The sequence below is a fragment of the Onychostoma macrolepis genome, chromosome 17 (genome assembly GCF_012432095.1).
Source record: "Onychostoma macrolepis isolate SWU-2019 chromosome 17, ASM1243209v1, whole genome shotgun sequence".
NCBI lineage: Eukaryota > Metazoa > Chordata > Actinopteri > Cypriniformes > Cyprinidae > Onychostoma > Onychostoma macrolepis.
The window spans coordinates 25,061,020-25,088,669 of NC_081171.1; the positions used below are offsets into that span (position 1 = coordinate 25,061,020).

Below are 27,650 nucleotides of genomic sequence, written 5' to 3' on the forward strand. Positions count from 1 at the left end.
CCTATTTCTGTTCAACATATGGTAATGAAGGGTCTGGATTCTTAAGAAATTGAAGCACTTGTAAATCTTTTTGCAAAGCTTTTGGAAAGCCTTAGATGCAGCTTCTGGGCATTTAAATTTCATTTTTATATTCCTTTAGCTAAAGGGAGAGAAGCAATAGGGACCTACATCTTGGACTGAAATGTTGACAAATTTGCATCTCTTAAAGATCTCTGGAACTCGCTGATGTTTTTAGGTTGTAAGCCTTTCTCCCTAATGACCAAAAAGGAATTTACTATCTTATGGAAACATTTCTCAGGCTGAACATACAGTATAAGTTATTTGTCAAGGAGCTTTCTAAAGACCAACCACGCATGATTCATGTGCAATTCTACAATCTGACAAGACTGTTTATTATATCTCAGAAGAGCTTGTTACCAGAAACTTTAAATATACCTGGTGACTCAGCAAAACTGTGTCAAGAGGTAATCCTAGTACACTGAGAACATTTTTTTATTTTTTATTTATTTATTACAAATTGCTAGGAAATTTTAATTTTAATTAATTACAAAGAAACAGCAACTAACTCATTGAATTAAACATGACATTTTGAAGAAGAAAGACTGAAATAGTATTTTCTTGCAAAATGTAGTCCAGTAATCTTACAGTGTACTCATTGGTAGATATACTGTAAATGCAGTGTCTCTTTCCCCAATACAATACACAAACTACATAAATTGTAATTGATTTTAATTTGTGATCGTTTAGAAATGTGTCTTTCTTTTTCTTCCATATTGGATTGATTGATATATTGATATTTGCAATGAGATTGGTTTAGTGCATTGTGGGACTGCCTTCTCCATGTAAGTTAAATGTGACACTGCTGTGGTACCCCGTATTATTTATAATCCATCTGAGCTGTACGTTTTATTAGACTTCATAATTTGAATAGAAAACTGAATTTATACAAATTAAAATGTATTAAACTCTTGTTTTAATTTTTAAAATAACATTTGATATTATAGAGTTAATGGAGATTAAAACCGATTTCCATATTATTGTACAGTACATCAACTTGAAATTAAGTTCTTTCTTTGCCTGCTGCTATATTCATTTAAAAAAACTATTTCCTCTCCCATACGATGCCTTTTAGTATTGTCGGCTGTTTACCACTTTTATTACACTTTTCCGTCCTTATTTCCCTGTCTATCCATGCTGCATTTACAGCTTTTGTGGAAAAGTGCACAATAACTCACATTTCCTGACTTTGCCATCTTCTGCATGAATGCTAGATTTCCCTTTTTCATAAACTCACTGCTATAAGCATCAGCTGCTGTGCTGTGTGAACATTACATTTTGTACAGCTAAAAGTTTGTAGATGGAGATGTTGTTTTTGGCCATGTCCCCTGAGGCTGTTGAGCCAGAACTATCAAAAAGGATATGGAGTTTTCATTGTGTTAATGAACGTGCAGCTTATCATTAGAGGCTTTTGTTCTAGATATGTAACCCCCGGCTCTTTGATGTGTGTATCTGTGTCTACATTGGCAAGAGTGCACATAAAATTGCGTCAGAAGTTTTGTGTGTCCATTTGTTTTCATTTTCTGCAAATTCCTGGTCTGAAGAATCACGGTAACACTGAGAAGTTTAATTTAAAATAAATGGACCATATGAATTGAATAGTTATTCTTGAATTCAAAGGTGTCATAGGTGATTGTCTTCAGAAACATTTTTTGTTATTCTCGTTGAAAGTCTCTTAACATCCTGATAGCAATCATTAAGTGGTCTAAATGTATTTATGTGTATTTATATATTCTGTGGAAGGCGTAGGACCAATAAACGTTTGTCCAATCAAAACGCTCGGTCCGAGTGTTTTAATTGTCTTTCCTACCTGCCTGTCAACGTATGTATTAGCATACCTCTGCGCACCCTGTTCACACAGACAGATACGTCATCAGCGCGTTCACTCACGCTGTGCAGACAGAGCGAGAGAATGGCAGGCAAACATCAACAACCCGATCTTCCTTCCTGGTATTGTAGTACTTTTACTCACTGTACTATAAAGTTTTCTCACGAGTGAATGACACATGATGTAGCCCAGCGGTTCCCGATTCCAGTCCCCCGCTATTTTGCATGTCTCACTTAGTTAACATGCCTGATTCAGATAACCAGCTCCTTAGAAGAGAGCTATGTGCATGAACTGTGTTCCGATTGACATGCTCCCTACACAGTGTTCATTGCTCTCTACTCCCTGTGCAGGGAAATCCGTTGAAGTTTATTTCACTTCGGAACATTCATTCACGGATTTGCACTGCGCAGCGTCTTACACACAAACGAAACTTACTAGAGAAGTGTTCAATGTGACCTAATATACCTCTGTAAATAAATACAATTTAAATTCACGTCTCGCACACTTTAATGGAACATATACACTGGAACATATACACTGGCTTTGAACTGGAATCATGGCGGAATATCTGGTGATGTCCACTTCGCAGGGCACTTAATGACTTACGGTCGAATAGAACAACTGTCTGTGATAAGATATACATGTGCAGAGCAGGGTGGGTGCGAGGACTGTAATTGGAAACCGTTGATATAGCCTATTGTAGTAATTTAATGTTGTCTCTGGTATTCTGCTCTTTGAGAGTATGTGAGTTCAGGGGGCGTGGCTTTGGACGGCGATTGCAGGGAGGGTGGGACGTTCGCTTTCAGTGCTATCAGGCTAAAGTTAGCATTTTCCGAGATCTCCTACTACACCTTTAAGGCGAGACACTGCAGGTGAATAGGGTAAAAAAATAAAAATAAAATAAAAAAGTTATTGCCTTGCTTACCCAGCTGATTGATTACACTGACAACTGCAAACATTTTTTGTATTACAAGTTTTCTAAAATGTTAGGTTTAGATATGCAAATGAGTTATTATTTAATGAAATATGCACACTTTATATTAGGTGGTCTTAACTACTATGTACTTACGGCAAAAAATAAGTACAATGTACTTATTGTGGTCATATTGTATTGCAAAACACTTTTGCTGCTATTGAGCTGGGATACGGGTAAGGTTAGGGACAGGTTTGGTGGTATGAGTAGGTTTAAGGGTGGGTTAAGGTGTAAGGGATGGGTCAACAGTAATTAAATTACAGATGTAATTACATATAGTTTTTTTTTTGTTTGTTTTTTAAATATAAGTACAATGTAAAAACATGTATGTACACAATAAGTTCATTGTAGCAAATGATTACTTTAAATGTAAGTGCATAGTAGTTAAGGCCATTTATATAAAGTGGGACCAAAATAAAAAAACACTTTATATGAAAAAACAAAAAGCCCAAAATCTCAGACTTGACAGGTGCATGAAAAAATGCATGTTTTTGCCTGCAGAGTCTCCCCTTAAACGGAAATAATTCATTTTGGGGTCTTTTTTAAGTTTTCCAAAAAATATGTTGTTTGATATCAACTGAGAAAAGTATAGTATTCCTTCACCTTGAAAAATATTTAAATTAGTCTGGCTGTATTTAATTGCATCTCAACACGAGTGTTGCAACCGCAGGCATGGACCTGCATCCTGCATACTGTTGCCTCATTATTATTAACCACCACAATGCTTGTTAAGAACCACAGCATCACAAATCATAAACATATTTTTTTCATTCTTTCAATGAAACACAATGTTCAATAAACAAATTCATCACAGCATCCATCAAGCACTTGATGAGACCACATACAAGAGATTTGCCAAGCGTTTATGGTAATTACTTACAGTCATTATGAATTTTCCAGTTGTGCCTTTCTGTAAACTATTCACAGTCAGCCTGCTGAATAAAGCTCTTCTTATTATATCCCTTGACTTTTGCTGTAGTCTCTGACTCATTTTGTAGGTGTTATAGATTCTCAGGCAGATTTGGGCCGTTTCTCTTTACTCTTCATTATCTTTATCACTTGTTCCTCTCTTTTCTAGTATCTGATTAGCTAGAATCAGGGTATACTAGAAATGCTTTAGCAGTCCACCTGGGAAAAAAGCATGTTACAAAAAGGCCAGTGTTATTCAGTGGATTTGTCAAAGCTAGCAAGGTTTGTGGCATCACTTGTAAACGTTCTGTAGTTAGTTATGGGCACTTAGTAGCAAGCTTTCACTGGAATGGTCTGCCCAAACTTACTGTCACTTTCACTTAGTTTGAAACATTGATCAGCTTCCTTTATTTCTCTCACTTTAAGAAATATGTCCCTACCGTCACATCGAGAGACTGCTGATGTTTGAAGATTTTTTTTTTTTTTTTAATACTCCCAGTATATTGAGGAACATGATGGGCTGAAGGGGTGGTCTTTCAGTCTCCAATCCTGATGCAATCGGGTGACATACTACAACTCCAGCAGCTTTGATGTCTCCACTGCTCAAATAGTTTAAGTGTACTAGCTCATAACATAGCTTCCGTTTGTTAATATGGAGTGGAGAAGAATGTGAGAAATTGAGGGGAGGGGAAGTTATAGAAAAGGGCCAGCGTTAGTAACTAAAATAAATGGAAAGCAGAATGTATTAATCTAAGGCTAGAAGGACTTTGAATTCAGCTCACTGATCAATGGTACATAATCAGATGTAAGTCTCAAAATATTTCAAAGAGAAATACCCCTTCAAAACAAGATGATTACCAGGTTCTTCAAGACTAATGCATTCTAAAACTAGGCAGACCACACAAATCAATAACACAGAGCTCCTTATCGCATTCATCACTTTCTGTTTTTACTTATCCTACAGAGACCAAAACACATCGAATCCTGAACTTCTTGCCTTTGATTTAGAGGTAAAGGAATAGTTGAAATGAAATTCTGTTTAATTTACTCGTCATCATGTATTTTCAAGTCTTTATGACTTTCATGCATGTGTGGAAGAGAATCATAACAACTCTCAAATAGTTTTTAGCATGTTAATAACACGATAATGTTAATGTATTTGGTCTTGGCAGGGTAGATCTGTGACACGAACTACTGCAGAGAAGGTATGGAATTGCTACTGCCAGTAGATTAACAGACATGCTGCTTTGAACATGTAAGATATGCTATTGTCTCATGAATTGTCATAGATAAATCCAATAGCAGATTTAGACAAGTGGAGCTGGGGAGGTGGAGGGTTTCAAAGGAACTCTGCCTGCAGATTCAGCAAAGGCTAATCAGCTCGTGCCATGTGGTAAATGATGACTGCATATGAAAGCAGCATTTATATCTGAGTAACGAGCGGAACATTTGATGCTTGTACAGATCACACAACTGACGGGAGCAGCTCTAGTGCAAGACAGATCTAAAACCTTCAGATGACACACAGCTCATATCTGACGCACATATGTACACACTTTATGACATGCCAGGCATATTGTTGTCTAGTCCGGTTTTGCTCACACAAGGTTTAAATGAGAATGTGGTTTTCAGTCTTGAAAATTTACAAATGGGACTTCTCATGTACATGAATCTAATGTGAAAACTGTAAATTCATGGCATTCAGTTTTTAAAGTTGTGTCATCTTTTCTAAAATCTTTGTAAAAGTTATTGTATTGTTATTTATTTATTTACTTATGCCAGGGGGTGGGATGGGTTGGGCTGGATTCTAAATGTGTAGAGCTGCTTTTTGTTTTATACTACTGTTCCCTGAAGAAAATTCAATAAACAGTTGTTAACAAAAAAATTAAATTTACAAATGGGGATGTGAAGAAATTTACGGATGTGGATGTGAGTCACTCCCTTGTGAAAATGAAGTACACTTTTTGAAAACAGTACATATTACAGAAATAATATAATTTCAACCCACTTAAAGCTGCAGTCCGTAACTTTTTTTTGGTTAAAAATGATCCAAAGTCAATATTTGAGCAAGTACATAACCAGCCAGTGTTCAAAACTATCACCTTACTTTAGCCCGATTCACAACGGTTAACTTATAATAATGTTTTCTAATTTTAGTAATACGGGAAGGTTTTTGCTGGAAATTCGAGCATGGCACTACGTTATTATGTCACGTCTTTAAACATAAAGAAGTTGTCCCGGCTACTAGGCTATCGCATATGAGGATCCTGCAGGTGGCGGATCATTTATAGCCTTTTCTCACAGCAGCTGGAATAATTAAATGTATCATTTTGATCGCGGATTGTAATCCAGAAAGGTTTATGTGTTTATGAAACACATGTGAATGAAATTAAATTATATTCCAGTTTTAAATATGCTTCTGATTACAGATAGCCTGGGATTACACAAGATTTGTATTTTAAAGAAAACCAGTTCGAAGGGAGCCTAGTTTGCTTTTTGGGTTAAAGTAATTTCTTAATATGAAATTCGATGGCATGACAATTAGATTAGACTGTACAGAAACTGAAATCTATATGCTAATACACACTATATTCATAGTCACGCAATGCTGTTAACATTAATAATTTGAGAATAAGGTATAACAATAATAATAATAATTTGCACGGTTTAATGTGATATGAGCTAACCGATTTTAACATTAAATCACCGTTGGTAGCGCGATTTATGGTAATGCTTTTTTCCTCAGTTGGTCAGAACAAACGTAGCAGACTTGTTACTTGTTCAGATGACAATATACAGTGAAAATTCTTATTTGGGTCATATATTCCAAGACATAGGCTAGAATCTATGATTGCGAAGTACAGTAAATATCCACACCGGTGCGGTGACTGACTGTGTTACGGGGCTGATGAGACTTGAGACGTGCGGATCCATATGCAAGCTTTTATTGACAAGAGACGTGGTCATAACAGGCAGGGTCGAACAATGGCAGACAGGTATATCATAGGCAATGCAAAGAGTAATCTAAAACGGGCGTGGGTCAGACGACAGCGAACAGTATCCAAAGGGGCTAGACAAGAGAGGTAATCCAAAACGTAAGCAATAGTCCAGGCAGGGGAAAACACAATCCGAAACAGGCAAGACAAGGCAAGACTAGGAAAACTAATAGGGGCTCTGTAGGGCAGCGATAAATGCATACAATACTCGGCATTGAGGGAAAGAAAGTCCAGGGTTTAAATAAGGCATGTAATCAGTGTGTGCGTAGGATCAGGTGTGCGTGTGATTAGTGCAATCAGCCATGTGTGCAATCACTGCAATGAATGATGGGAAATCCAGTGTGATGGGTATTGTGATAGTCAATGTAGGTGAGCGAGTGACCTCTGGTGGTGAGTGAATGGAAGTGCATGGACAGGATTCGTGACAGACTGCCACACATTCACCTCAAACCATTAGATTCATCCGCGCTGGAGCCGTGCTGACTCACAACCCCACGCAAAGAAGATAATTCCGCAAAAATCTGCAATTCCAGGTTTTCACACAGAGATAGCGACAAAGAGGCAAAACTTACGGACTGCACCTTTAAAGTAGGACTCGAGTACATCTTTGACATTTCATAATAACTTCAATTTTCTTTGAAATATGGTTAAAGTGTTGTGCGGAATATACTCATAAACTAAAATAGAATTAAATGTAATTTCTATTCATGCATTTATTCATTCATTCGAAATCTGTATGAAATGTATTTAAAAATATTGTGCAACTACACATTTGTAATGATGAAAAAGTGTTTTAGTCGATCAAATACCACTTAGTACATAAAATAAGTGCACTTATTTTAAGTGCAGCAGATGGCAACACTTATTTTAAGGTATGCTTGTTTCAAGTTACACGTAGTTACTATTATAGTAACAATTAATTATGCATAATCACATGCAAGTAACCCTATGCCAAACCCTATTCCTAACCCTAACCATATAGTAAGTAAATGTAGTTAATTAATATTACTCGGTATATAAATGTACACAGTAACAAAGATACCTTAAAATAAAGTGTAACACAAAATATTATTAAAACATAGTAATCTAAAGAGTATTTTAAAGTAAAGTAAAACAAACAAACAAAATATTACTACAATAATGCATTTTAAGATAAGCTTTGAAGTACACTACAAGTGCACATTCAGTACAATTAAGGACACTCCTTTTTTACAAATAGCCAAACTTAGTTTGAACCTATCCCTATATGTGAATGTGGCCTTATCCATTTATGCCTGCAAAAATTCTGGTTGCCACTCAGAGGTTTGCGAGGTTGGAGCAGAGGGGTTGCTTTGATGTATCGGAAGGTTTTGAAGGTGGAGATTAATGTATCTCTGCTGTGATCACTGATTACATAAACCTTACCTAACCTTTCCTGTGTCTTGTTTGCACAACCTCATTCAGTTGATATTTGAGGACTTGCTTTGAGGGATTGTGCGGAATATAGAAAGACAGAGTTACGTTTAAGCTTCCATCAAAAGACTAGGGAAGGGTTACAAGTCTATCAACTACAAAAGCGTTCTTCTCTTCTATGAATTCCATAAAAATGCAATGCTCACAGACTGAAACCTGTCAGCTGCCAAACTTCTCTTCTGTAGCGTCGTATTTCTAGCTGCCCGTTCCCTTGTTCCTTCATCTACATCTTTGCATAACAAACTGGAAGTTCATCTCTTGTTCACCTGCTACACCAAAAAGACGAATCTTATCAAGCCCTTAGAAATAGAACATAACGAACTCATAAATTAAAGAATGTAGAGAAACGTTAAAAAGATGTTTTGATGAAAGCGAGCGAAGCGTTTCGTCTGTGAAGAGAGGATAAGGCTGCATGCATGAAATGAATCTTACAGTGAACTCAAAAGCGCATCACATCAGCATGACAGAGCGCCCTCCCACACTGAGTCTCATCTGCAGGGAGATGCTTCACGTGGGCGAGAGAACTGGCAAGGGACGGCGCTACAATGTTGAGGTGATGTTTAGTCAGGGACGAGCATTAGGGTTCAGGATTATCAAGTTTGTAAGCATTCGCTAATATAGACGATCAACTAGGGCTGATGATGGTGTGAATACAAAGAAAGTGACTGAGATGGCAAAACATGTTGACATATGCAGGTGTGCTCATCAAAAACAAAATCTGGCAAGTGAACGCAAGTCTATTGAGGTGTATTATATTACTAAAACAACTAAATGTGGATTTTGGGATACAATTTTGCTTCTTTTTTCCACAATCAATAATTTTGCTGCTGTTAAAGGTGCTGTACATAATTTAACTGTACTAAAGCATAAACATTTATGTTTACAAATATTTAGGGGAAAAAAATGCTACAGCCGAAATGTGTGTTCCTTGTTGGAATGTCTGTTTTTATTTTGGTCTGTGTGGTTCTGCCCACTGCCAGTTTACCTAATAGTATTTTGACCCCCCGGGTTGCCAGGTATTGCAAAACACAGTGTATTTCAACCATGGAAGCCAGTAAACGAATTGGCTCAAGATCACAGATTCTACGCAACCTAAAAAGCCTTGACATTTATCTAAAAATCTCTATGACCAGAGGCAAATTAAAATGCAGATAAATCAACTCATTAAACTCACAAACTTACAATGTAGGGCTTATTGCCTTCAACTGTCAATTGCGTCAATTTCCTGTTGCTTGTCATCAGTCTGGCAACCCACACGAGGGTCGAGTTTGAGGAGGAGAAGGTGGGAGAAATTAACCTAATATTCCAATATTTTGAATTTGGACTGCAGTACCTATTTGAACCGCTAGCTTTTAACATTTACATGTGCTTCTTGCTTCAGCTGTATCACTACCGCTGATGCACGCTGGGTAAGTTATGTATATATTACCTGTCTAACCGACTGAAGTGATGCGATCTTTCATCCTTTTCCTATTTCCTTTTTAAGTGTGATTTTAGAGAATCCAGCGGTAATATTTTTCAGTTGAATGTCTGCAGGCGTAAATCAATGTAGTATGCGGGGCTGCTCACAGCAAGGCCAGCTTTCATTCTGTCTAGCGGAGCAGAATAAACAGATCTGTCTGCTCACATGGGCACTGGCCAAGATTAACTTTATTGGGAACAGTGCGACTTAAGATATCACAGAAAGGTGCTGCCTCACACATGGATTTCTGGCTAGCTTTATCTGTCAGAGATGATGCCTGTTGTTGTAAGCCCCGCTATGTCAGGGAGCTTGGCTTCTGTTGAACCACCTGTTTTATTGCTGTCAACAAGATTAGACCCAACTAGGCTGCATCGTAATACTGTCAATGGAGAAGCTTGGCAAAATCAGCTCATCACTGGCAATTTAGAACCACATCTGGCATCTGTTGTTTTCATTAGAGGATCGCAGGGATACAGCAAGACTTGTGGGAAGGAGTTTGTGTGCCGAGCCCCTCCTAAAATGCCCCCTTCTCTCTTAACTTCATGGTGGGGATTGCATTGACTGGTCAGCTTATCGATTGGTTTTGTATCTTGTCGTCACATTGGGTCTGTATTGAGTAGTCAACATGAAAAGTGATATATACTACTGTATATACTGTAGCAAATCTCAGCTGCTTAATTGCACAATTTGACAACTCATGGTTGACCAAAAGTGTTGTACAATATACATTTAATCAAACAGGAATCTAATAATAATAATAATAATAATAATAAATAAATAACGACAAAATGTAAACTATATTTTTATCCAGCTCAATCTGCTAAATGTGACTCTAACCAATGACTACATTTAATAATAAATATTTGCATCATGCTTTTATGTTTTATGCTTCCATTGTGATTCTTTCTTCTCCTCCTTTTACTGCTCCTCCTTTTCCTCCTCCTTCTTCATCCTCCTCCTCCTTAATTTGATGGATTGGCTCCTGACACACAAATTGGAATCAACATCACTGTGAATCAAAGTAGCTCTGTTTTATCCAGTTTGTGCTTTATATGTGCTCATGGAAGTCCATATTGAATAAAGAATGCAATCTAAGAAATCAGTTCAATTAAAAAATAAAATAATAATAATACTAATAATTAAATAGTATAAAGTAATGTTTATCTAGGTTATAGAAACAAAAGACACAGATCGCATAAACATCGGCATACATCACAAAAAAACAAGTTATTAAATGCAACAAGCTCAGCAATAATTGGATAAATAAATTCAAACAGTGAAATTTGTAAACTTGGTAAATATAAAACACTATATAAATGTTAAGAAAAAAAAACAAAAAAACATTTACCTAGTTCAAGTATGTATAACTTATAACTAGCATATTCAGTGTAGCAAAGTGTTAAATATTTTCTGCTGTATTTACTCCCCCGCGCCATGCAGTGTAATGTGGAATGTATTATTGTATATCTGACATAGAAGGTCAAGCTGTCATAAGCAGTTGTGCATTCTAGCCAAATCCAATAACCCTGAGCTTCCCTACCTGTGTACCGCTTTGATGCATATCCTTCCTCTGAGCTTCCAAGCTATTATCACAAGACACATGATGTGCTTCTCCCAGCAGCCTCAAACTCTACACAAATGAAATAGAGAAATCGATCAAATATGTCAGCTAGACTTTCCTTTTGAATCGGTGATGAGGAAAATCTGGCCCAAAGCTGCGGCTTCTGTCAATCAAAGATCTGCTCTGAGATCTGCTGGTATCTGTTTGGCTCCAGAGTTCTTAAAAGACTGCCGACACATCTTCCGCTTCAACTCTGGCAGACGACCACCTCTGGTTCACAATCTTGCACAGAAGCACAGAGGTCTCATGTGGTTACAAAGCTCATGCTATGATCCGGTGTGTATATGTAACCGCAGGGTGAATAGTAATTTTTAAGCCTTTAAATGCAGAGGTACAGCTGCAGACTGCACTCTGAATATTAACAGCCAGCTTCTGCTATGACTGTCAGTTATATATCTTGTAAATGCATGTGAAGTCATTTAGATACTCATTAAATTTGAGACTAGGGGCTTGGTCATTTTCTCACTGATGGCATCGTAATTGCAAAAGACTCTGAAATAACAAAGATTTTCAAACAATCTTTTTTACAACCTGCCAAGAAAGTGTGCCGGAGGCAATTGTGACTGAGTGGTACTTTTTAACCAATTTGGGATCATTTGTCAAAAATGTGGTCACACTTTAGTTTGGAAAACAATTCTCACTTTTAACTAACTGTTAAATATGACTTTTGCCTCAACGAACTCCCAATTTGCTGCTCATTGATTGGTAGTAAGGTAGTTGCTAAGTTTAGGTATGGGGTAGTAGGTCAAGGGGTCTAAAATATGGTCATGCAGAATAAGGCATTAATATGCTGGTAATATACATGCAGTTAATCAACTAGTTAATAGTAAAAATGGGTCCCTAAGCTAAACTGTTACCAAAAATTTGTATGACATTTATGCGTAGTATTTGTTTATGGTATATATCTATTGTAACCTGACATTAGTAATTAGTGACATAATTTACATTTTCTGAAATGTGTATTGATTTTACCAGTGCAAAACACAATATAAGGGTTTTGTTTTTAGCCTTTTTCTCATACAAAGTTTTGAGAGTTATGTTTGGAGAAAAAGAAGAAAAATATAGCGCAGTCTGATGTTGTTTACTTGTGTTTTTAAGGTTGCTTAAGGTCTAAGTTGTTTACAGTGTTCAGAGATTTCATTGGCCTCCTTTATTCTTATACAATGGTGACCATTAGCACAAAATTCTCATCTGTTTGGCAACAGATTATAACCCAGAGGTGAAGAACGCTCAGAACAACGTAAGCATTTTGTCAAGTCAAATCAAGTCACTTTTATAGCGCTTTTAACAATACAGATTGTGTCAAAGCAACTTTCTTATGATTAACTCAAGATTTTGTCATTCTTCCCATAAAAGAAAATACTTTCTACATTTCTAAAGGGGCTAATCTGAAAAGCCATTTCATATATCTTTTTAGATATTTAAAATAAGATATTTTCTTTCTTTCTTTCTTTCTTCTTTTTTTTTTCTTAATCTGGATATTATTATTTTTTTATTTTTATTTTTTATATATATATATATTTTGTTTTTTTATTGTTTTAATTATGTTTACTTCATAATACAGTATTTAATTAATACTATTACATTGCCTCATTAGCATTAATAAACACAAGGCCTACATATTAAGTCATTTATTCATTATGAAAGCTGCTGTGCTACACATTATTCACATCAAGTGAATAGAGGATTAGTCTTCATTTTACACATAACACATGCTTTTGAGAAGCTGATAACCATGCCGACCAGCGGTTCAACTGTGCAGGCTGAAGAGCTTGTGTAATTCTACCTCTCTGACCCACTGGGCTCTTTGTTGGTGATTTCTGCTAAAGCTTGACAGACTCGCAGCATGTAATCCTTTGCCATGATTACTGGCAGACCCTAATGAAAACTCTGTTGTTAGTCATGCTCCGCATTAGCCACAATTGGACACTATAAAATGAATTAATTATTGGTGCTCATTATAGAGGGACCGAGACCAAATGACATTTGATGTGTGCAAAATAAATGATCTTAAGTATGACCACAGCAAATGAACTCATGATAAGTCTTTTAATGATACAGTTTTGGTGCTATCAAAGAACCTACGGTTGCTCTTCGGGGTATTAAAACCATTTTAGTCATGAAGGTCAGTTTTCTGTTTCATTTATCTTTTTAATCTTCAGAGAGCCTTTGTTTTATTAGCTTTTGGTCTTTGATTGTTATATCTGCAAATCAATGGGATGTCATAAACAGATATCAACTGAATGTGTACGTTGCAGATAGAACCCAAGCTAAAACACATCCTTCATGCTTTTGAGGTCACACAGTCACGAATGACCAATGCATCAAAGTACACCACTGCCTTTCTACCAAAGTCATTCTAGAGGTTAAACTCAGGTAAAGCTTTCCATTAAGCAGCAGTGTGTATATATGTGTGTGTGTGTGTGTGTGTGTGTGTTATTTATTTATTATTTACACCCTGTTCTTTGCAAATTGCAAAAGTCCACCTCCGCTTTAACACATTGTCAACTTCAGTGCTTATGAAAGTAGTTATATATCGAGGCAGGCAGCAATTAACAGAATTAGGTGGCTGAGTGTGTAGCTCTTCCTGAATGTTTCTGACACCAGCCTGCTTTCTGGTGTCAGGGTCAGTGTCGCACTGCATTTACTCTAATGGCTTCAGCACAGAAGCTTTCTCCAGAGGTAAACAACACCTGCAACCTCCAATGCCATTATTCAGAGTGTTTCTACGTATATATGGCTGAAACAAAATTATTGTTTTTTTTAACATTTTGATTTACTTTAATTTTTTTTTTCCCCCATCCGCTATCATTTGTACTAAACCAGCCATTAGACACATCCAAACTGCACTCAATAACCTTTCTGATGATTACCTAACTTGACATTATCCTCCTAACTTCTTGATAGAAGTTAAACAAAAAAAAAAAATTGAAAAAGTTTAGACAAAACCAAGTTTACTCATGTTTCACACAAGCAAAGTTACACAGGTGTAGCCATCCATCCATCCGACTAATCGACCGAAATAACAAACTGAAAAATGTATGAAAGTGCTTTAACAAAATTACAAGCTTCACATTTCTGTGTTTAATATCTCCTGCTATCTTGCCTGATGGGCTTCCATTATAAGTGCATTAGTGCAAATGTATTTTCCTTTTTTTTTGCAAATTAACGGACATGTAAACCATAGGCCACAGAAGCTGTCAAAAGTTTAACTTGTATTTACATTTGTTAAAACTGTATTTTCCGAAAACTTTGTTAATTTCTTTGAAATCAGTCTGTTAATGTAGCAAGTTTCCTGTTTTCCATTTGCTTTTTATATTCTAGCATGTAATTGCTGTTTATGTGACTGCTCTGGCACCTGTGCCGCATTTGCTTTGGCATTCACTAAATAACATCTGACAGGCAGTAAGACACTGGTAGCCAAATCTTTTTATAGTTTGTACAAACAAATCAAATTTCATTATAATTAAGCAGAAACACAGACAATTACATCTCACAAAAGTACATCTTAATTTCAGACAGAAATGAGTGAATTGCTGTCATTTTTGAGTCAAATAATTCAACTTCGGTATACTGGTTTAAACCAAGGTCCATTCCCCTGCCTGCCAACCGTTGTACCGTTGTAGATGGCATCGCTCCCCTACATTTCTCTTTGCAGGTGGTGAGCCCACAAGGAGATGGCCCAATTTTGTTTTGTTTTTTTCTCTCGTTTGCAGCAATTGTACCAATCTGTTGTGGTGAAGAGAGAGCTAAGCCTGAAGGCGAAGCTCTCAATTTACCAGTCAATCTATGTTCCAACCCTCACCTGTTGTCACGAGTTCTGGGTAATGACCGAAAGAACGAGATCGAACGGTACAAGCAGCTGAAATAAGTTTTCTCTGCAGGGTGTCTGAGCTGACCCTGAGAGATGGGGTGCGAAGCTTGGGCATCCGGGAGGGACCCAGAGCCATTGCTCCTCCGTGTTGACAGTAGCCAGTCAAGGCAGTTCAGGCATCTGGTCAGGATTCCTTCTGGTAGAGGTGTTCCAGGCATGTCAAACTGGGAAGAGACCTCGGGGCAGACCCAGGACATGCTGGAGCGATTAACACCTTGGGATTCCACAGGATGAGCTAGAGGAAGTGGCCAGGGAAAAGGACGTATGGGTGCCCTTACTCAGCCTGCCTCTACCTCAAGCCGTTCCCAAATAAACAGTAGATAATGGATGGATGGATGGGTGGATGTATATACTGATAAATAGGTTTAAAGATAAATAAGCCTAAAAATGTCCTTGGAATTGGTAGGTTAAAAGTAACTGCAAAAATGTATCAGAAAAGTTAAATACAAAAGATTTAGTATATTTTTGTTTGTTTGTTTTTTGTACAATGCATAATACAAATTTATGAGAAAAAAAAAATAGTGCCTTACAAACACCCAGCAAACAAATTAAAGGCTACAATGGCAAAGGAAAAACTCCCTCAGATGTTTAACTCTTTTCTACGGTGCCCGTGAGGTGACATGGTCGGTTCACTTAGTTTTGTCGTGGCCACAACATCATAACTCGTGAGAACGTGATACTATGTTGTGACCACGAGATATTAATTCGTGGTAACATCATATTAACTCATGGGAACGTGATATTATGTCATGGACACGAGATCATTTTGTCGAGGTAACAACATCCTTATGTCGTGGCCTCGAGATGTTATGTTGAAGGAACGGCATCCATTTATCATGGCCACGACTTCTTATGTTGAGGGAATTATATATTTTTATTGTGGCCACGAGTTCAATGAGTGAACAAACGTGCATGACCATAGCAACCCGGGATTATCAGAGATGGATTCATTAATATTTTATTTAGAATTAAGAAATATTTATATTAATTATTATAGAAATTACATTATTAAATTATTACCATGGCCACGACTGTATTACGTGCCATAGTCAGCATTCAAATGACGTTTATCATGAAATGTTACATAAAGTGCATAAAATAAAATAGGCCCACAAGAAAACATTTTTATCCATCCCACAGTCTTGTAAATCCATTAACTGATCGTTCTATTATTCTAATCTGATTATTCTATTTTGATATTCGTTTATATTCGTTTCTTCCTGTCATTTCAATCTTTACTTAACGTTCTGAATTGTAAATAACAGCTTACTGTAAATGCTCGACATGCCAATAAAGCTTTGATTATGCTGAAGTTTTGGAAGTTGGAAGTTTTACTGGAATGCAGTTTAAATTTAATATATATTTCATTTTATTTCTGCTTAGTAATACACCATAATTACAAATACTATATAGTGTGTCATTGATGAATTAATCATTCACGTAATTTCATTTGTAAATTAAAACACAACACGCTCATTTATAAGTCAAAACTTTATTGGCATAATTGTCAAGCGTTCAGAGTATTTGCAAAATATATGGTAGGCTAGCAAATATAGCCTACCTGGTCTCATGGCATTTACGTACCTGGGTGCACTTTTTAGCGTGACATGAAATACGTACCAATAAGTACATATCACTACAGTTTCCAAAATAAATGAACACTTTCACACAAATTTACAGAGTTGTGATTAATAAAGCGTAATTTTCGCACAATTATTGAAGAATATCATGATATGACTTCAAAACAATATTAATATGCTGGGAGATTTGAAAACTGATGCTTTTGAATGTAGCATCGCACACATCCAGCTTCATATCTATAGGTTTCCAACGCGATATTTGAATTCTGAATCGCCGCAATATGTATCTGAAGCAACGTAATAAAAAAACAGCAATACGTACCAATATCTACATAATAAAAACATGCCAGGGTTCACATATTGAACCTGTGTTTTAGCGCCACTCAGTGGACATTTCTATTTCAAACTGCGGCGAAACGTGCTGCAAGGTACATAAAACGGTGTCACACAAAAAGTCAAGTCAAGTCACCTTTATTTATATAGCGCTTTTACAATACAGATTGTGTCAAAGCACTTAACAGTATCAAATTGGAGGATAGAGTGTCAGTAATGTATAATGATAAGATTAAACACTCAATTTTCAGTTAAAGGCATTTCATTATTGAATTCAGAGATGTCATTGTCTAGCTCAGTTTAGTTTAAATAGTATCTGTGCAATCAAATCGGCGATAATCGCTAGAAATTAAGTGTCCCCAACTGAGCAAGCCAGAGGCGACAGCGGCAAGGAACCAAAACTCCTCTGAGACATAATGGAGAAAAAAAAACCTTGGGAGAAACCAGGCTCAGTCGGGGGGCCAGTTCTCCTCTGACCAGACGAAACCCGCAGTTCAAAAGTTTCTATTTCTATTTTAATTTTGTTGCAATTTCTAACAATAGTAGTATTATGTAGTTAGGTATTTTATTATATTTTAGTTATTTTGTTATTTTTGGTTGATATATCTGGGGATATATCTCTGGGGTCATCCGGGCGTCCTGGTCTCCGCCGACGATCAGGGCCGCAGACGTCACCTCCCGGCGCCGACCCACCATCTGATCGGACACGGACCGAGAAACAGACTAGGAAAAAAAACAGACAAACATTAGCGCAGATGCCATTCAACTTACGATGTAACGAGTACATCGTGTGTTATGGGGAGTGTTCCCGGTTCCGGTTGATCTAATTAATGCAGCCTAACAATCCTTTAACGGATTTGAATAATAGAAGCGTATTAATGTGTTATGTGTAAGCCAGGCTAAAGAGATGGGTCTTTAATCTAGATTTAAACTGACAGAGTGTGTCTGCCTCCCGAACAGTGTTAGGTAGACTGTTCCAGAGTTTGGGTGCTAAATAGGAAAAGGATCTGCCGCCCGCAGTCGATTTTGATATTCTAGGTATTATCAAACGGCCAGAGTTTTGAGAACGCAGCGGACGTGGAGGACTATAATGCGATAAGAGCTCGCTCAAGTACTGAGGAGCTAAACCATTCAGGGCTTTATAAGTAATTAACAAGATTTTAAAATCTATCCGATGCTTGATAGGGAGCCAGTGCAGTGTTGACAGAACCGGGCTAATATGGTCATATTTCCTGGTTCTAGTAAGGACTCTAGCTGCTGCATTTTGGACCAACTGTAGTTTGTTGATCAAGCGTGCAGAACAACCACCCAATAAAGCATTACAATAGTCTAACCTTGAGGTCATAAACGCATGAATTAACATTTCTGCATTTGACGTTGAGAGCATTGGTCGCAATTTAGATATGCTTTTGAGATGAAAAATGCAGTTTTACAGATGCTAGAAACATGGCTTTCAAATGACAGATTGCTATCGAACAGCACACCTAGGTTCCTGACTGATGAAGAAGAATTGACAGAGCAGCCGTCAAGTGTTAGATAATGTTCTAGGTTACATGTGGGGTTTTAGGTCCGATAATTAACACCTCTGTTTTTCAGAATTTAGCAGTAAAAATTACTCGTCATCCAGTTTTTATATCGACTATGCATTCCGTTAGTTTCTCAATTTGGTGTGTTTCACCGGGCCGCGAAGAAATATAGAGCTGAGTATCATCAGCATAACAGTGAAAGCTAACACCATGTCTCCTGATAATATCTCCCAAGGGTAACATATAGAGCGTGAAAAGTAACGGCCCTAGTACTGAGCCTTGAGGTACTCCATACTGCACTTGTGATCGATATGATACCTCTTCATTCACTGCTACGAACTGATGGCGGTCAGATAAGTACGATTTGAACCATGCTAAGGCACTTCCACTAATGCCAACAAAGTTTTGTAGTCTATTCAAAAGAATGTTGTGGTCGATAGTGTCGAACGCAGCGCTAAGATCCAGTAGAACTAATAAAGAGATACAACCACAATCAGATGATAGAAGCAGGTCATTTGTAACTCTAATGAGAGCAGTCTCAGTACTATGATACGATCTAAATCCTGACTGGAATTCCTCACAGATATCATTTTTCTCTAGGAAGGAATATAATTGTGAGGATACTACCTTTCTAGTATCTTTGACAGAAAAGGGAGATTTGAGATCGGTCTGTAATTAACTAGATCTTTGGGGTCAAGTTGTGGTTTTTAATGAGAGGCTTAATAACAGCCAATTTGAAGGTTTTGGGGACATATCCTAATGACAATGATGAATTAATAATAGCCAAAAGAGGATCTATGACTTCTGGAAGTAGCTCTTTTAGTAGTTTAGATGGAATCGGGTCTAACATACATGATGTTGGTTTAGATGATTTAACAAGTTTATACAATTCTTCCTCTCCTACAGTAGAGAATGAGTGGAATTGTTCCTCAGGGGTCTATTGTGCGCTATCTGATGCGATACTGTAGTTGACGGCTGCAGGGATACAATTTTATCTCTGATAGTATCGATCTTGGAAGTGAAGTAATTCATAAAGTCATTACTGCTATGCTCTTGGGAAATGCCAACACCTGTTGATGCTTGATTTTTCGTTAATTTAGTTACTGTATTGAATAAATATCGGGGGTTATGTTTGTTTTCTTCTAGAAGAGACGAAAAGTAATCAGATCTAGCAGTTTTAATGCTTTTCTGTAGGATAGGGTACTTTCCGCCAAGCTAAACGAAATACCTCTAATTTAGTTTTCCTCCAGCTGCGCTCCATTTTCCGGGCTGCTCTCTTTAGGGCGCGAGTGTGCTCATTATACCACGGTGTTGGACTCTTATCCTTAATCTTCCTTAAGCGTAAAGGAGCAACCGCATCTAAAGTGCTAGAAAAGAGAGAGTCCATAGTTCCTGTTACATCATCAAGTTGTTCTGAGCTATTGGATATGCTGAGGAACTGAGATAAGTCAGGAAGATTATTTATAAAGCAGTCTTTTGTGGTAGAGGTAATGGTTCTACCATATTTGTAACAAGAAGTTGGCTTTACAGCTTTAGCTATATGGAATATACAGGAGACTAGATAATGATCTGAGATATCATCGCTCTGCTGCAAAATTTCAACGCCACTGACATCAATTCCATGTGACAGTATTAAATCTAGAGTATGATTTCGACAATGAGTAGGTCCTGACACGTGTTGTTTAACACCAATTGAGTTTAGAATGTCTATAAATGCTGATCCTAACGAATCTCTGTCATTATCAACATGGATATTAAAATCACCAACGATTAGGACTTTATCTGCAGTCAGCACTAACTCTGATAGAAGATCAGAAAATTCTTTAATAAAGTCTGTATGGTGCCCTGGTGGCCTGTATACAGTAGCCAGTACAAACATCACAGGGATTTATCATTAACACTTGTTTCTTTGGATAACGTTATATGAAGCACCATTACTTGAACGAATTATACTTGAAACCCGACCTCTGAGAGATACTGAAAATATTGCTATAAATTGTAGCAACACCTCCCCCTTTACCTTTTGGACGCGGTTCATGTTTGTAACAGTAATCTTGGGGTGTAGACTCGTTTAAAGTAATGTAATCATCTTGTTTTAGCCAGGTTTCTGTCAGACAAAGCACATCTAGTTTATGGTCAGTGAACATATCATTTACAAAAGTGCTTTTGAAGAAAGGGATCTAATATTTAATAAGCCAAGCTTTATCATGTGTTTATCTGTATTATATCGTTTTTTATTTGTTGAACATCAATTAAATTGTTACTATTACTTTGGTTTGGATGTTTTCTGTATTTTCTAGTTCGGGAACAGACACAGTCTCTATAGTGTTATATCTAGGTGAAAAGTTTCTATGTGCTGAGAGTTAACTGACTTTGGTGGCGTGAGGCGGCTAGCAGACGATCGGTTTAGCCAGTCTGTCTGCTTCCTGACCTGGGCTCCAGTTAGTCAAGTACAAACTCTAAGACTATGTGCCATATTTCTAGAGAGAAGAGCGGCACCACCCCAAGAGGGATGAACACCATCTCTTTTCAACAGGTCAGGTCTGCCCCAAAAATTCTTCCAATTGTCTATAAAGCCTATGTTATTTTGCGGGCACCACTTAGACATCCAGCCATTAAGTGACGACAGTCTGCTATGAATCTACACCTCTTCTCCACATACACTACATCACTGGGTCCCATCATACAGGCACATGGATTCTCATACCATTGCTACGCTGATGACACACAGCTCTACCTCTCTTTTCAACCAGATGATCCAACGGTAACTGCAAGGATCTCAGGTTGCCTGGCGGACATCTCGGCATGGATGAAAGAACATCACCTGCAGCTCAACCTGGCAAAGACTGAGCTTCTTGTCCTCCCTGCCACTCCGACTCTACAGCATGACTTCACGATCCAGTTAGGTTCATCAACAATAACCCCATCAACTTCGGTCAGAAATCTTGGTGTAATCTTTGATGATCAGCTGACCTTCAAAGACCACATTACAAAACTGCTCGATCTTGCAGGTTTGCACTATATAACATCAGAAAGATCAGGCCCTTTCTGACAGAGCATGCTGCACAACTTCTTGTCCAGGCCCTTGTCATTTCTAGGCTGGACTATTGCAATGCTCTTCTGGCTGGACTTCCGTCTAATACAGTCAAACCTCTACAAATGATTCAGAATGCAGCGGCACGACTGGTCTTCAACGAGCCCAAAAGAGCCCATGTTACACCTCTCTTTATCTCCCTGCACTGGCTACCAATCACGGCTCGCATCAAGTTCAAGACACTGATGCTTGCATATAGAACAACCACTGGCTCAGCACGCGTTTACTTGCACTCTATTAACAAACTACATCCCTCCAGAAATCTGAGATCTGCTAGTGAGCGACGCCTCGTGATACCATCACAGAGAGGCGCAAAATCACTCTCTAGATCATTCTCATTCACCATTCCTGGCTGGTGGAACGATCTTCCCACCTCTATCCGGAATGCTGGATCCCTGTCAATCTTCAAGCAACAACTGAAAACTCATCTCTTTCGACAGCACTTGACTTCATCCTAAACTTAAAAAAAAAAAAAAAAAAAATTATCTTTACTTATTCCTTCCTTTGGTAGTTTGTATTTATTTGAACAATGTCTGAGACTTGGTGTTGCAAGCACTTCGTATGTCTGATTGCCTCTTCAAGATTAATCGCTCGATGTATTCCCCAATTGTAAGTCGCTTTGGATAAAAGCGTCTGCTAAATGACTAAATGTAAATGTAAATGTAAATGAATCTCATCACCACGGTAAGCAGGGAGCGGACCAGAGCATATTACAGTGTCTGACATCGTACCTGCAAGTTCACACACCTCTTTAACATTATTTTTGGTGATCTCCGACTGGCGAAGTCGAACATCATTAGCGCCCGACGTGGATAACAATCTTACTGAATTTACGTTTAGCATTAGTCAGCACTTTTAAATTTGCCAAGATGTCAGGCGCCTGGCTCCCGGTAAACAATGGACTATGGTGGCTGGTGTCTCTATTTTCACGTTCCGTACAATAGAATCGCCAATAACTAGAGCACTTTCATCAGGTTTCTCGGTGGGTGCGTCACCGAGTGGGGAGAACCTGTTTGATGTTCTGATCGAACGGAAGAGTGGTGTTTTGACCCGCGACTATGCCGCCTCACTGTCACCCAGTTGCCCTGCTGCACGGGCTCAACCGAAACCGAACAATGTACAGGACTCCTTGAGCTAGTCGCATCCAAAGCAGTATCTACAGCCCTCACATTCTTACTATCCTCAACTAAAGTTTGGATGCGTGTCTCTAGTTCTAAAACCTTCTCTGTCAGCCTAACTATTTCCCTGCATTTATCACATGTGAATCCCTCGCTGCTGACAGAGACAGATAAACTATACATGTGGCAAACAGTGCAAACAACAATAGCAGGAGAAGAAGCCATTACTCACCGTGATTGATGAATGATACCAACTTAACTTACCACTTACCACTGTTGTTTGATGAGCTCGTGAAAACGGAGCGAGGAAAAATAAAATAATAATAGGCGCGAATAGAATGCAAATGGAACCACGAGTGACAAGCTAACGGGCTAACAAGCTGCACTCATGGTTTTTAAAGGAGAACGATCAAATTAGTTAGATTAGTTTGAAAGATAACACCAGAAATATGGTGGGAATTAAGTTATATATTATCACTTTAGACAAAAGGGATTGAAAGTAAAGTAGAGATTCAATAAAAAGCGAAGGTACACGGAGCTACAAACACAAACCTCTCAGCAGCACAACAGACTGAAGCAATCGAACTCAAGTGCGCAGAGGTATGTAAATGCCATGTGACCAGGTTGAATATAGCATAATTACACAAAAGGTTAACTAGGTAAAGCGATACACAAATTGAAAGGGGAAATAAGCATATATAACAAATATAAAACTATAACCCTATAAGTTAATGTAATAATAATAATAATAATAATAATAATAGTATAATAATAATAGCCTATACAAATATTAAATTAAATGTTTAATGTTAATACAAATGTTTTATGATAATATCTGATAATCCCAGGTTGCTATGGTCACGCAGGTTTGTTTACGCACTGAGCTCGTGGCCACGAGAAAAATATGTCGTTCCGTCAACATAGTATCTCGAGGCCACGACATAAGGATGTCGTTACCTCAACAAAATGATCTCGTGGTCACGAGATATTATCACATTGCCACAAATTAATATCTCGTGGTCACGAGATATTATCACATTCCCACGAGTTATGATGTTGTGGCCACGACACAACTAAGTGAACCGACCATGTCACCTCACAGCCACCGTACTTTTCCTACCATTGACAGAATTTTCAGTCAATATTTTCTCGCCATTGACATATTTTATTATTTATTTTGGCTTTCAGCATTTTTACTGTTGTATAACAGGGGGCACTATTACACATCTTATGAAAAAGTACAGAATCTCCAGATCAAAACACAGTGAATAAGAAGCGGAAACAATCGATAGCATATGTAAGCAGATGTACTGTATATGTAAAATAACACAATCATCAAACATTAAACAGCATATAAATCAAATCTGCCTAACGTTACCGAATGAAATATCGACCCAGGAAGTTATTGTGATTGGCATGAGATTGTGCAAGCTTTGGGGGTGTTGTTGGATTTACGCCATTTTGATCATCGTTCTGAATACAGATGTAGTCTTTGATATTCATGTGTTCCGATATTCTGGGGGCCATGGCATTTATGTGAAACTGCATGATCAAAAATAGTGACTGGAAATCTACGAAAACAAGACTTCTGAGAAAAAATATAGCAAATACCACTTGGTTTGATATTTTGTCTATCAAATGCCATGGAATTCAAACATTTTAAGTATGATTTAATCTGCCAAAAACATTGTGGAGCGACTATATTTAATAATGAATTTGGAACGCATTTTTCTTGCTCAGTGTTCAATACATTAGACAGAAGTTGACAAGGTGAAACGAAAGTCTGTCAATCATTCAGACTTCAGCAGGGCAGTCACTTACTGCGGGATGATGGTAGGATGGTGCAAGAAGAAGAAAGAACAAGAGGTTGTGGTTGGAGATTGAAAGGGTAGCCGTGATTGATAACATGCTGATGTATCTGGGTCTGCATGACAGCTTTCAGCCAGGCTGAGGAGAATTGTGTGTTGAAAGAAAGTGAGAGGTAGTGAGTGAATGAACAGGAATGTGTGGAGCTGATGGAGGAGGAGAATGGTCAGTGGCGGTAATGGAAGGGTCAGTCAACTGTGAAGGACTCAGAAGACACTGAAGGAGGATTTGAAGAGTTGGAGTTGGGTGTACAGTAACTTAAACGATGGTGGAACAGTGTGACAAATTTATACCAAAGGTGACGATGGACCACAATGTAAACAATACCAGTGTTACTCAGACACTGTATATGCTTGCAGATATATACAGTATGTGAATAAAAAGACAGCAGCTTGACTTGAAATTATCCTGAGATGCAATTACTTTGATTTTGGCTTACTGATTTATCAATTTGTTGCATCTTTTGTAAAAATAAATTAATTTTAATGTCATATTAAAGTGTCACACACCATTACACACATATCACTCGAGCTTCTTCCTAGCCTCTTTTTTTATAAGAATTTTGAGTGTACACAAAAATTTCAAGATGAACAGACCCGCAGTTCACCTTTTAAGTGATTTGTATTTATAGACAATTTAATAAACATCATGCAGCAAATCCAGTGAAAAATGTGCACCAATAAAATGCACATGAAAATGACTGAAGGTTTATGTCTCTATGTTTCACTGTTTACAGAAAAGACACTCTGATGCACACAACAAACAAAAGTGCTTCAAGTCAACAGATAAAAGTCAGCTAGTAGTAGCTGCTTCCCTTGATCTTCCTTTCTTGATCCTCAGAACTCTTTCACAATGTTTCTGTTTTTCACATCCATCTTTCATGATTTTTTTTCTTCTTTCACTTTAATCTTTAAGTGTTATAACATTCACTTTTGTATGCAAAATTGATTAAATTAATTCTGAAGCTTTGTCAGCTGTTGTGTAAAATACCTATTTTTTTCCCCGTTTTATATAGTATCATGTTACTGTTTCAATGTGAGAGACCAATGGAAATGATTCAGTGTGTAAGTGAACTGTCCAAATGAATCAAACTGAACCACGAACAATTTCAAAGATCAAAAGTGATGCTGTTATATGATATCCTTTAACAGACAAGGGATTGTCATTAATATTAAGGAGAGAACTATTGCTGTAGTAACAGTTTTATTTGTTTTATTTATTTATTTATTTATTTTAGATTTATATGTTTCTCCCATAACATCTACAGAATATTGTTTTCTCATGTCAATACAGTCATGTATATTTAAGTATATAACCATCTCATATATCCATCCATCCATTTTCCATAGCGCTTTATCTTCTGCAGGGTCACGGCCCATTTAAAGTGTTTTGTATGTATTTTTCGTAGTGGAAACAGCATTTATTTGCATTATGTTATTTAAAGGGGTCATCAGATGCCCATTTTCCACAAGTTGATATGATTTTGTAGGGTCTTAATGAAAAGTCTATAACATACTTTGGTTAAAATTTCTTACTGGTAGTGTAAAACAATACTCTTTTTACCTTGTCAAAATCAGCTCTGTTTCCAGCAAGCCGTTTTAGTCCATGTTCCTTTAAATGCTAATGAGCTCTGCTCACCCTGACCCTTTCTTCCGTGGGGTGACGAGCTGTTCTCATGATACTGTTTACTTTAGCCACAGAACTTGCTAACTAGCACGTTATTAGGAAAGGCAATTTGCAAAGGTTCATAAAAGGCTGGATCACGAATGATTCGCGCAACCATGAATTCATTTAGGCAGATCGGAGGATGTACACCCTTCAGAAACAAAGGTAATCAACTGCATCTTCAGCGACTCAGATGTCGGGAGTAAATGATGACTGCTATGTTCATTATTACATCCAACAACAGAACACCTCAATCGCTATGGAGCCATTTTCATCTACATTTGCTCCGGCGGTGAAACAATGGTGGACTGGAGACAGCTCACTCAGGGTAGGTCTAAGGTAAAACGCGAGTTTCAATCAACAATCGTGGGAGGGGCCTGTGTCCATGTGACGTCACACAGACAGGCATCTGAGAATGGCTTGATATGAGAAAGGAGAAATTATTTAACAAGATAAAAAAAATAAATAAAAAAAACTGGGTGAATCTTTATCATTATAGGGTGGTAGTGTACACACACTGCCAAACACACATTTCAGTTCAAACAACTTGTAAAAGTGCATGTAGCATCCGAAGACCCCTTTAAATCCGAAATTATAGATTATATATTGTGTGGTGAATGTATACACTAGTTTTGGGTATTGTGAATATATAGTCAGTTAATGGGAAGCTGCATTTTATTCAAAATATGTTGGATATTGACTAAACAGTTTTTATATTTTTTGGCTTTGAAAAGGTTTGCTCAAGAAGTATGCATAAATGAACCTGTTGTTTCCAACATGTTTAACAAGCATTTAATAGACCTACAATGCACTGCGCTGCAAATAGCATCTGCTACTTCTTGCACTAAGTATAAATAGCATCTAACAGATATTTATTTGTTTGTTTGTTTGTTTATTTTATTTTATTTTATTTTATTTTATTTTATTTTAGTTTAGTTTAGTTTAGTTTAGTTTAGTTTAGTATCATCTATCACATATTATGGAAGCCCATTTCCGCCACTGAATACAAAATAAAAAAAGGTTATTGCAACTTTGGTCACACTTTATATTAGGTGGCCTTAACTACTATGTACTACATCAAAAAATAAGTACAATGTACTTATTGTGCTCATACTGTATTGCAAAACATTATTGCTGCTCTTGAGGTGGCATACGGGTAAGGTTAGGGACAGGTTTGGTGATATGGGTGGTTTAAGGGTAGGTTAAGGTGTAAGGGATGGGTCAACAGTGTAATTATGAATGTAATTACATAAATTAACTACATATGTAATTAAATATAGGTATTTTTAAAAAGAT

The 27,650-nt window shown here is 37.4% G+C and overlaps 1 protein-coding gene across 1 annotated transcript in view; it reads left to right on the forward strand.

Moving 5' to 3' along the window:
* Nucleotides 1–27,650, forward strand: part of alk (ALK receptor tyrosine kinase) — a 473,710-nt gene that overhangs the window by 327,079 nt on the left and 118,981 nt on the right.